Here is an 11,146-nt window from a genome sequence, read left to right as displayed (position 1 = left end):
GTCCTCTTGCCACTGCTATACCAGAACCTTCTTCAAAGCAAACGGAGTGATGATCGTTCTCTACTTCACTAAAAGACGTCAGAAGAGACCCAAATACCCATGCAGCTATATAGTACATTAAACGCAATAAAGATTCTGGTTATATACATGAAAATGAGACAATTAATTTACATGTTTGTCAAATAAATGCACATACGAGTAGAAACAGAGTAATATATTGAGTGGTTCCTTGCTGGAGTTAAAGGTAAGAGTGTTGCCAGATTTGCTCTCTCTTGCAAGGAATATCTATTAAGGCGGAATATGAATGTCTTGGTCTGGCTGCATAAGACAGTGTATGAAGGGGAAGCGTCAGGGGGTCCTTCCATGGTGGTGAATGCCTTGGTCTGGCTGCACAAGACAGTGTATGAAGGGGAAGCGTCAGGGGGTCCTTCCATGGTGGTGAATGCCTTGGTCTGGCTGCACAAGACAGTGTATGAAGGAAGCGTCAGGGGTCCTTCCATGGTGGTGAATGCCTTGGTCTGGCTGCACAAGACAGTGTATGAAGGGGAAGCGTCAGGGGGTCCTTCCATGGTGGTGAATGTCTTGGTCTGGCTGCACAAGACAGTGTATGAAGGGAAGCGTCAGGGGGTCCTTCCATGGTGGTGAATGTCTTGGTCTGGCTGCACAAGACAGTGTATGAAGGGGAAGCGTCAGGGGGTCCTTCCATGGTGGTGAATGTCTTGGTCTGGCTGCACAAGACAGTGTATGAAGGGGAAGCGTCAGGGGGTCCTTCCATGGTGGTGAATGCCTTGGTCTGGCTGCACAAGACAGTGTATGAAGGGAAGCGTCAGGGGTCCTTCCATGGTGGTGAATGCCTTGGTCTGGCTGCACAAGACAGTGTATGAAGGGGAAGCGTCAGGGGGTCCTTCCATGGTGGTGAATGTCTTGGTCTGGCTGCACAAGACAGTGTATGAAGGGAAGCGTCAGGGGTCCTTCCATGGTGGTGAATGCCTTGGTCTGGCTGCACAAGACAGTGTATGAAGGGAAGCGTCAGGGGTCCTTCCATGGTGGTGAATGCCTTGGTCTGGCTGCACAAGACAGTGTATGAAGGGAAGCGTCAGGGGTCCTTCCATGGTGGTGAATGCCTTGGTCTGGCTGCACAAGACAGTGTATGAAGGAAGCGTCAGGGGTCCTTCCATGGTGGTGAATGTCTTGGTCTGGCTGCACAAGACAGTGTATGAAGGGAAGCGTCAGGGGGTCCTTCCATGGTGGTGAATGCCTTGGTCTGGCTGCACAAGACAGTGTATGAAGGGGAAGCGTCAGGGGGTCCTTCCATGGTGGTGAATGTCTTGGTCTGGCTGCACAAGACAGTGTATGAAGGGGAAGCGTCAGGGGGTCCTTCCATGGTGGTGAATGCCTTGGTCTGGCTGCACAAGACAGTGTATGAAGGGAAGCGTCAGGGGTCCTTCCATGGTGGTGAATGTCTTGGTCTGGCTGCACAAGACAGTGTATGAAGGGAAGCGTCAGGGGTCCTTCCATGGTGGTGAATGCCTTGGTCTGGCTGCACAAGACAGTGTATGAAGGGGAAGCGTCAGGGGTCCTTCCATGGTGGTGAATGTCTTGGTCTGGCTGCACAAGACAGTGTATGAAGGGGAAGCGTCAGGGGGTCCTTCCATGGTGGTGAATGCCTTGGTCTGGCTGCACAAGACAGTGTATGAAGGGGAAGCGTCAGGGGGTCCTTCCATGGTGGTGACCAGAGATGAAGTGAAGCGACACGTGCATGGCGACCTGACTCACCCCCAACCTCCACGGGAAATTCCACCTGGGTCGTGAGTGGCAGCGTCGCCTGACCTGATATGACACATCACCGTCCATGTATATGAACTAGATTAATTTATTTTCGTATATGACAATTATTGATATCATCTAACACTTCATTAAGGTTTCTCAATGTTCTGACAGTTTTTTGATAATGCTATGACTACAGGACAGAGAAGTTTGTTTTTATTGAAGATTTGGCATAGTCTCACGGCACACATGGCCAACGCCCTATGGGGAGGTACGGATGGGTCTTAGTATACTACAACTACTACTACTACTACTACTACTACTACTACTACTACTACTACTACTACTACTACTACTACTAATACAGAAGAGGATAATTAAACACACTTTTAACTTCCGAGTTCTGTTGACTTAAGTGAGCGATTCCAAACTTACAACTTTACAACTTACACGCTACGTACCATAAAGAAAGAACACACGTACGTACACACACACACGTACACGTACACACACACACACACACACGTACATTCCTTTCATCTAATATTTACACTTGTTATTATATTATTTAATTTCAAAGCGGCAAGAATCAGATACACTTAGTAAAACATCACATAGACGAGAGATTGTCACATTTGATCGTCTATTTGGAACGGACGCCGGCTGATCTTAAATCTTGATCTTGTCTTCTGGAGGGACTTTCAAAATACCCTTCACTAAATTATTTTCTCCGTTTAAATAAAAATATCCTTCATTAATTTATTTTCTCCGTTTAAATAAAAATATCCTTAATTAATTTATTTTCTCCGTTTAAATCAAAATATCCTTCATTAATTTATTTTCCACATGTTTAAATAAAAATATCCTTCATTAATTTATTTTCTCTCTCTCTCTCTCTGTGTCTGTCTGTCTGTCTGTCTCTCTATTAAATCGTTTTCTTTTTCGTTATAAATGTTTGTGCAATGTTTTTCTGTACGTAAGTCTTGTTGAAACCTAAAAAAAATGCCCTTAAAATACTTTACAGCCCGTTTTAATTATAGAACCCTGAGAAACACCCAAAACTTCCACTAGAACCCTGAAAAACCATAATATCTTTAACTAGAACCCTGAAAACCCAAATATCTTTAACTAGAACCCTGAAAACCCTAATATCTTTAACTAGAACCCTGAAAACCCAATAACTTCCACTAGAACCCTGAAAAACCCAAATAACTTCCACTAGAACCCTGAAAACCCCATTAACTTCCACTAGAACCCTGAAAAACCCAAATAACTTCAACTAGAACCCTGAAAACCCCCAAAACACCTTTAAAACACCCAAAAACACAGAAATTCCCACATATCACAAAAAAAAACAAGAAAAAACACCGTAATATTTAAAAAAAAGCGAATATTTAAGAGAGAGACATCTAGTGGTAGGTTCTGAAAGTCCCCCCATATTGATGCTACACGTTGCCAGCTTTCCGAGTCACTATTATTGCAAAAAGCTTCTGTTTGTGTCATTATTGAGTCGAAATAAGTAAGAGGAGGCGGTTCTGAGGAGTGGCGGCCATGTTTGTTTACGTCTTAAGAGTCAATTGAGTGTTGAAATGGCGATAGAAGTCAATTGTATGTTTAAAATTTGTGACTATGGATAAAATATACGAAATTGTGAAGTGGTTGGAAATAAATTGTTATAGTTAATTGAGAGTTTAAATGGGGAAGTTAATTTGTGTGTTTAAAATTTGTGAATATTTATGAATTAATACAGAAATATACGAAATAATTTAATGCATAGAGAAAAAAAAAAGTTAAAATAGTCAATTGAGAGTTTGAGTAAATATATCAATTGAGCACTTAAAATTTGTGAATATTTATGAATTAATAGAGAAATATACGAAATAATTAAATGCATAGACTGAAAAAAAAAGTTAAAACAGTCAATTGAGAGTTTAAGTGAGTAAATATATCAACTGAACACTTAAAATTTGTGAATATTTATGAATTAATAGAGAAATATACGAAATTATTTAATGCATAGAGAAAAAAAAAAGTTAAAACAGTCAATTGAGAGTTTAAATAAGGCTTTGAATAATGTAAATACTGGTGAATTGATGGAGAAATAATGACGTGATGAAATAAACGTAAATAATAATAATAATAAATAAATGTAGAAAATAATGAAGAAATTGAAAAAAAAACTGAGATAATGAAAAAATAAAAAATAAAGAAGAGTCAATTGAGAGTCTGAATTAGTAAGTTAATTGAGAAACCCTAATAAAATAAAAATAAGGAAGAGTCAATTGAGAGTCTGAATTAGATGAAAAATGATGAATTATAAGAGAAATTAGATGATGAAATAATAATAATAATAATAATAATAATAATAATAATAATAATAATAATTTAGGTAGATTTTAGTAAACAAACAAACACACACACACACAAAAACAAAAAACATCAAAACAAACAGAGAGAAAAATAAAAACATCAAAACAAACACAAAAAAAACATCAAAACAAACACACAAAAAAAAACATCAAAACAAACAGAAAAAAAACATCAAAACAAACACACAAAAAAACATCAAAACAGAGGAAAAAAACACACAGAAAAAAAAAAACATCAAAACAAACAAACAAAAAAAAAAAACATCAAAACAAACAGAAAAAAAAAAATCAAAACAAACAAAAAAACATCAAAACAGAGAAAAATAAAAACATCAAAACAAACACAGAGAAAAATTAAAACATCAAAACATCCCCCCCAAAAAAACCTCAAATGACCTCTCTAAACACGCCTCCCCTCCCCTTAAGGTCACAAAGGTCACACAAACAAACAATGAAAATAAAAAAAACAAACAGAAAAACAACAAAACCACGAAAAAAAAAATCAAATGACCTTCTTTACAACCACCTCTCCCCCTCCTCCCCACATCCCCAAAGGTCAAAAAAGGTCACGAAGGTCAAAAAAAGGTCACGAATCAAACAAACAAAATAAATAGATAAAACCTCAAATGACCTTTCTTAGTAACACCCCTCTCCTCTCGCCCTCCCAAGGTCACAAGGTCGTGGGGTGAGGTCAAAAAAGGTCACGGTCAAAAAAACTAGAAATCAAACAAAAAAAAAATAAATAAAACCTCAAATGACCTTTCTTAGTAACACCCCTCTCCCCCTCTCCCCAAGGTCACAAGGTCATGGGGGTGAGGTCACAAAAAGGTCACGAAGGTAAAAAAAATAGAGAATCAATCAAAATAATAAATGACCTTTCTTAGTAACGCCCCCCCCTCTCCCCCCCAAGGTCACAAGGTCGAGGGGTTGAGGTCACAAAAAGGTCACGAAGGTCAAAAAATAGAGAATCAATCAAAATAATAAATGACCTTTCTTAGTAAGCGCCCTCCCAAGGTCACAAGGTCGTGGGGTTGAGGTCACAAAAAGGTCACGAAGGTAAAAAAATAGAGAATCAATCAAAATAATAAATGACCTTTCTTAGTAACGCCCCCCCCTCCCAAGGTCACAAGGTCGAGGGGTTGAGGTCACAAAAAGGTCACGAAGGTCAAAAAAATAGAGAATCAAACAAAACAAAAAAAAAAAACTCAAATGACCTTTCTTAGTAATGGCCTCCTCTCCCCCCCGCCCCCCCAAGGTCACAAGGTCGAGGGGTCACCAGGTCAGCGGTGCCTGGTGTGTCACGAGTCGTGTGGTGACTAGCAAGTGGTGTGGGGCGCCCCCTGACTACATGGTGGAGTGGTGACCTTTTGGTGATCTTAAGGGGTTTTAAGGGGGTTTTTAAGGGTGTTTGGGGTGTTTTAAGGGTGTTTCGGGGGTTTTAAGGGTGTTTGGGGTGTTTTGAGGGTGTTTCGGTGTGTTTTGGGGTGTTTTGAGGGTGTTTTGAGTGTTTGAGGTGTTTTGGGTGTTTTGAGGTGTTTTGGGGTTTTGAGGCTGTTTTGGGGTGTTTTAAGTGTGTTTGGAGTGTTTTAAGGGTGTTTGGAGTGTTTTTAGGGTGTTTTTTTTTTAAGGGTGTTTTGTGTGTTTTGAGGGTGGTTTTTTTAATGTTTGGGGTGTGTTGTATGTTTAAAGGGTGTTTTAAGGGTGTTTGGGGTGTTTTAAGGGTGTTTTGTGTTTTGAGGGTGTTTCAGGGTGTTTTAATGGCGTTTTGTGTATTTTAAGGGTGCTTGGGGTGTTTTAAGAGTGTTTGGGGTGTTTTGAGGGTGTTTGGGATGTTTTAAGATGTTTGGGGTGATTTAGGGCTTTTAAAATTTAATAAAACAAATAAAAATAAATGAATAATGAAAAAAACACCAATAAAACACCACTCCACCATTTCCAAACCTGCTGACTGACCAAACAGGGCAAAGCTACACTAACAAACACTACACATCTGAAACACACACACACACACACACACACACACACACACACACACACATATACACAAACACACCTATACCTGACTACTGTGTGCCTGGCCCCCTCACACACACACACACACACACACACACACACACACACACACACACACACACACACACACAAGCAGCAAAAACAAACGCACACACACACACACTCTTATCCAGCATGTGTGTGTCTCCGTAACAAGCTGCCAACACACACACACACACACACACTAGCAAAAACAAACGCATACCTAAATTCTAAGCGTTACTGAGTGTGCCTTGTCACTTTAAAACGCTTCTAAACACCTTTCACGTTTGTTCTGCTCTAGACGTGTGTGTGTGTGTGTGTGTGTGTGTTAGTGTGTGTGTGTTATACATAAAAGAACATTACACACACGCACGTTTGGAAAAATAAATAAATAATAATAATAATAATAATAAAAAGCGCTTAATTGTCACCCAAACACCAAGTACGATTCAAACACCACTCCATTTCTCCGCTTTCTCCCCCCTCTCTCTGCTTTTCTAAACACTTCCTAATATCCAAACACAGACAGCTCCTCTGATTGCACTGTTACGTTTGTTTTGTCGTTTGCGTTTTATTCACGTTTGTATTCACAGACGGACTAGATTCAGTCGACGTTTGACTAGAAAAAACAAAAACACACACGCACACACACACAGAATCACTACCACACACACACACACACACATACAAACGCACAAACACACTTAAGTACGCGTTTGTTAAGTATTTATGTAACCAGCCAGGAAAAAAACACTCGCTTTAAGTAACTTTATAAAATTGAAACAGGAACTTAAAATTAGCTGCGTTTTTTTTTGTATATTAAAAAAACGGAACACAATATATTGCCAAAACAAACACACACACACACACATGCAAAAATAGTAGTAGTAGTAGTAGTTAAATTAAACCTGACTATTTGGAATCATATAGTAAGCGACAGACAGACAGACAAACACACACACACACACACACACACACACACACACACACACACACACACACACACACACACACACACACACACACACACACCTATCCATCAAATCTACATATGCGTACATACACACACGTGCGTATACAAAAACAAACGCACATGAGCCAGAGTCCTAAAAACACACACACACGCACACACACACACACACTTACACTTCTATGTACACTTCTCAAATCTGTGTGCGTTTTTTTTCTCTTCCCTTCCCATTGTGTGTATGGAAGTTAGAGAAAGGAGTGTTTGGAAAAATTGGGTGCGTTTGGGGGTGTTTGAGTGGTGTTTGGGGTGTTTTGTGGTGTTTTGTGGTGTTTTTGGGGTGTTTATGTATGTTTTGTGGTGTTTTTGTTGTGTTTGAGTGGTGTTTGTGGTGTTTTTGTAGTGTTTGAGTGGTGTTTGGGGTGTTTTGTGGTGTTTTTGGGGTGTTTATGTATGTTTTGTGGTGTTTTGTGGTGTTTGGGTGTTTTGTGATGTTTTCGGGGTGTTTGAGTGGTGTTTGGGGTGTTTTTGTGGTGTTTTTTGTATTTTGTGTTTTTGGTGTTTTGGGGTGTATATATATTAGATGTTTTGGGTGAATTTTGGGGTGTTTGGGTGTATTTGGATGTGTCTGAGTGTGTTTTGGATGTTTTGGGTGTGTTTAGTGTGTTTTGGGATGTTTTTTGTATTTTGAGTGTGCTGTTTGGATGTGTTTGTGATGTTTTGGGGCGTTTTGAATGTTACTTGTGCAATTGGGAGTATTTCAAGGTGTTTTTTTGTGCGTTTTGGGGCGTTTAGAGTGTGTTTGTGTAGAGACATCAATGTTTGTGACTCCAGAATCCAAACACACACAGCATTTGTAAGCACTGCTGTGTGTGTACGTTTGAACATGTTAAGTCTGGTGAGGTTAGGCTAGGTTAGGTTAGGTTAGGTTAGGTTAGGTTAGGAGAGATTAGGTGAAGTTAGGAGAGGTTTTAGGAAGGTTAGGTGAAGTTAGGAGGGGTTTAAGGTTAGTTAGGAGAGGTTTAAGGTAGGTTAGATGAAGTTAGGAGAAGTTTTAGGTAGGTTAGGTGAAGTTAGGAGAGGTTTTAGGAAGGTTAGGTGAAGTTAGGAGGGTTTTAGGCAAGTTAGGAGAGGTTTTAGGTAGGTTAGGTGAAGTTAGGAGAGGTTTTAGGTAGGTTAGGTGAAGTTAGGAAGGTTTAAGGTTAGTTAGGAGAGGTTTTAGGTAGGTTAGGTGAAGTTAGGAAGGTTTAAGGTTAGTTAGGAGGGGTTTTAGATAGGTTAGGTGAAGTTAGGAAGATTTAAGGCAAGTTAGGAGAGGTTTTAGGAAGGTTAGGTGAAGTTAGGGAGGTTTAAGGTTAGTTAGGAGAGGTTTAAGGTAGGTTAGGTGAAGTTAGGAGAGGTTTAAGGTAGGTTAGGTGAAGTTAGGAGAGGTTTTAGGTAGGTTAGGTGAAGTTAGGGAGGTTTAAGGTTAGTTAGGAGAAGTTTTAGGAAGGTTAGGTGAAGTTAGGAAGATTTAAGGCAAGTTAGGAGAGGTTTTAGGAAGGTTAGGTGAAGTTAGGAAGGTTTAAGGTTAGTTAGGAGAGGTTTTAGGTAGGTTAGGTGAAGTTAGGAGAAGGTTTTAGGTAGGTTAGGTGAAGTTAGGAAGGTTTAAGGTTAGTTAGGAGAGGTTTTAGGTAGGTTAGGTGAAGTTAGAAGTTTTAGGAAGGTTAGGTGAAGTTAGGAAGGTTTAAGGTTAGTTAGGAGAGGTTTTAGGTAGGTTAGGTGAAGTTAGGAAGGTTTAAGGTTAGTTAGGAGGAGGTTTTTAGGTTAGGGAAGTTAGGGAAGTTAGGTTAGTTAGGAAGGTTTAAGGATAGTTAGGAGAGGTTTTAGGTAGGTTAGGTTAATTTAGGTGAAGTTAGGAAAGTTTTAAGGTACATTTCATTAAGTTAGGAAGATTTAGGTAAGTTAGGAGAGGTTTAAGGTAGGGTTAACTTAGGTTAGGAGAGGTTTAGGAAGGTTAGGTTAAGTTAGGAGCAGGGTACAGAAGTTAGGAGAATTTTTAAGGTACATTAGGTTAAGTTAGGTGAGGAGAGGTTTAAGGTAGGTTTGGTTAAGTTAGGAGAGGTTTGGATAAGTTAGGAGAGGTTTAAGGTAGGTTTGGTTAAGTTAGGAGAGGTTTGGATAAGTTAGGAGAGGTTTAAGGTAGGTTTGGTTGGGTTAGGAGAGGTTTGGATAAGTTAGGAGAGGTTTAAGGTAGGTTTGGTTAAGTTAGGAGAGGTTTGGATAAGTTAGGAGAGGTTTAAGGTAGGTTTGGTTAAGTTAGGAGAGGTTTGGATAAGTTAGGAGAGGTTTAAGGTAGGTTTGGTTAAGTTAGGAGAGGTTTGGATAAGTTAGGAGAGGTTTAAGGTAGGTTTGGTTAAGTTAGGAGAGGTTAGGTTAGGTTAGGAGAGGTTTACATAAGTTAGGAGAGGTTAGGTTAGGTTAGGAGGGGTTTGGGTAAGTTAGGAGAGGTTTAGATAAGTTAGGAGAGTTAGGAGGGTTAGGTTAGGTTAGGTTAAGTTGCCTTTCAATAAGTTTAAGTAAAGTTCGGTGTAATCTCTCTAAGTTACATTAGGTTAAGTTAGATTAAGTTACAGTCTTCTGCCTTGCTGACTAGACGAGGTTATGCTGTGGCTGTGGCTGTGGTGGTGGTGGTGTTAGTAGTAGTAGTAGTAGTAGTAGTAGCAGTAGTAGTAATAGTAGTAATAGCAGTAGTAGCAGTAGTAGTAGTAGTAGTAATAGCAATCATTCTTTCATAACATCAAAACACACACAATCTCTCTCTCTCTCTCTCACTTACACTCTCTCTCTCTCTCTCTCTCTCACTCTCTCTCACACTCTCTCTCTCTCTCACACACACACACACACACCCAGCACACCAGCTTCTTGAGTCACAGATGAGTATGATGGCACATTCTGAACACACCAGTGAACACCAGCCTACATCTCTTAAACCAGGGCCGTTCACACCCCCCCAAGAGCTTCTACAGACAGATGAGGGCCTTTAGACATTGACTAGAGCCTTTTACACTGTTCCCTGACCTTCTATAGGGAATTTAGGGCCATTTACACTGTTCCCTGACCTTCTATACACAATCTAGGGCCTTTTACACCTTTTTCTTGACCTTCTACAGAGAATTACATATTTCCCTGAGCTTCTACAGAGAATTTAGGGCCTTTTAGACATCAATAAGAGCCTTTTACACCTTTCCCTGAATTTCTATAGACAATTCAAGGCCTTTAGACATTAACTAGGGCCATCTACACTGTTCCCTGACCTTTTAGACAATTTAGGGCCTTTAGACATCAATAAGGGCCTTCATATCTTCCCTAACCTTTCTATAGACAAAGCTGGGGCCTTTAAACATTAATTGGGACGTTTATAGACATTATGCAGGCCTTTTACATACAAATTAAAGTGTTTTGGCATTACTAAAGGCCTTCAGACATCACCCAGGGCCTTTCATACCTTCTATAGACATATTAGGGCCTTTAAACATTAATTGGGACGTTTTTAGACATTATGCAGGCCTTTTACAGTTTTCTCCAGACCTTTTGAAGATAACTAGGGCCTTTTAAACCTTTCCTTGACCTATAGATAATTTAGGGCCTTTTCGACATTAATCAAGGCCTTCACAACACCCCTAAGCCTTCTATAGATACATTTAGGGCCTTTTGAAGATATCTAGAGCCTTTTAAACCTTTCCCTGATCTTCTATAGATAATTTAGGGCCTTTTAGATATTAATCAGGGCCTTCACAACACCCTTAAACCTTCTATAGACAGATTAGGGCCTTTATAATTTAACTAGGGCCTTTTACACTTCCCACTGGCCTTCTACAAGCAAAATAGGGCCTTTTAAAGATAACTAAGGCCTCTCACATCTTTTCCTGACCTTTTACGACAAAATTAGGGCATCTAGGCATTAACTAGGGTCTTTACACTACCCTCAGACCTTCTACATACAAATTCAGGGCCTTTATACATTAAC

This window comes from Portunus trituberculatus, chromosome 2 (genome assembly GCF_017591435.1).
Source record: "Portunus trituberculatus isolate SZX2019 chromosome 2, ASM1759143v1, whole genome shotgun sequence".
Taxonomy (NCBI): domain Eukaryota; kingdom Metazoa; phylum Arthropoda; class Malacostraca; order Decapoda; family Portunidae; genus Portunus; species Portunus trituberculatus.
This window is presented reverse-complemented; position numbering follows the sequence as displayed.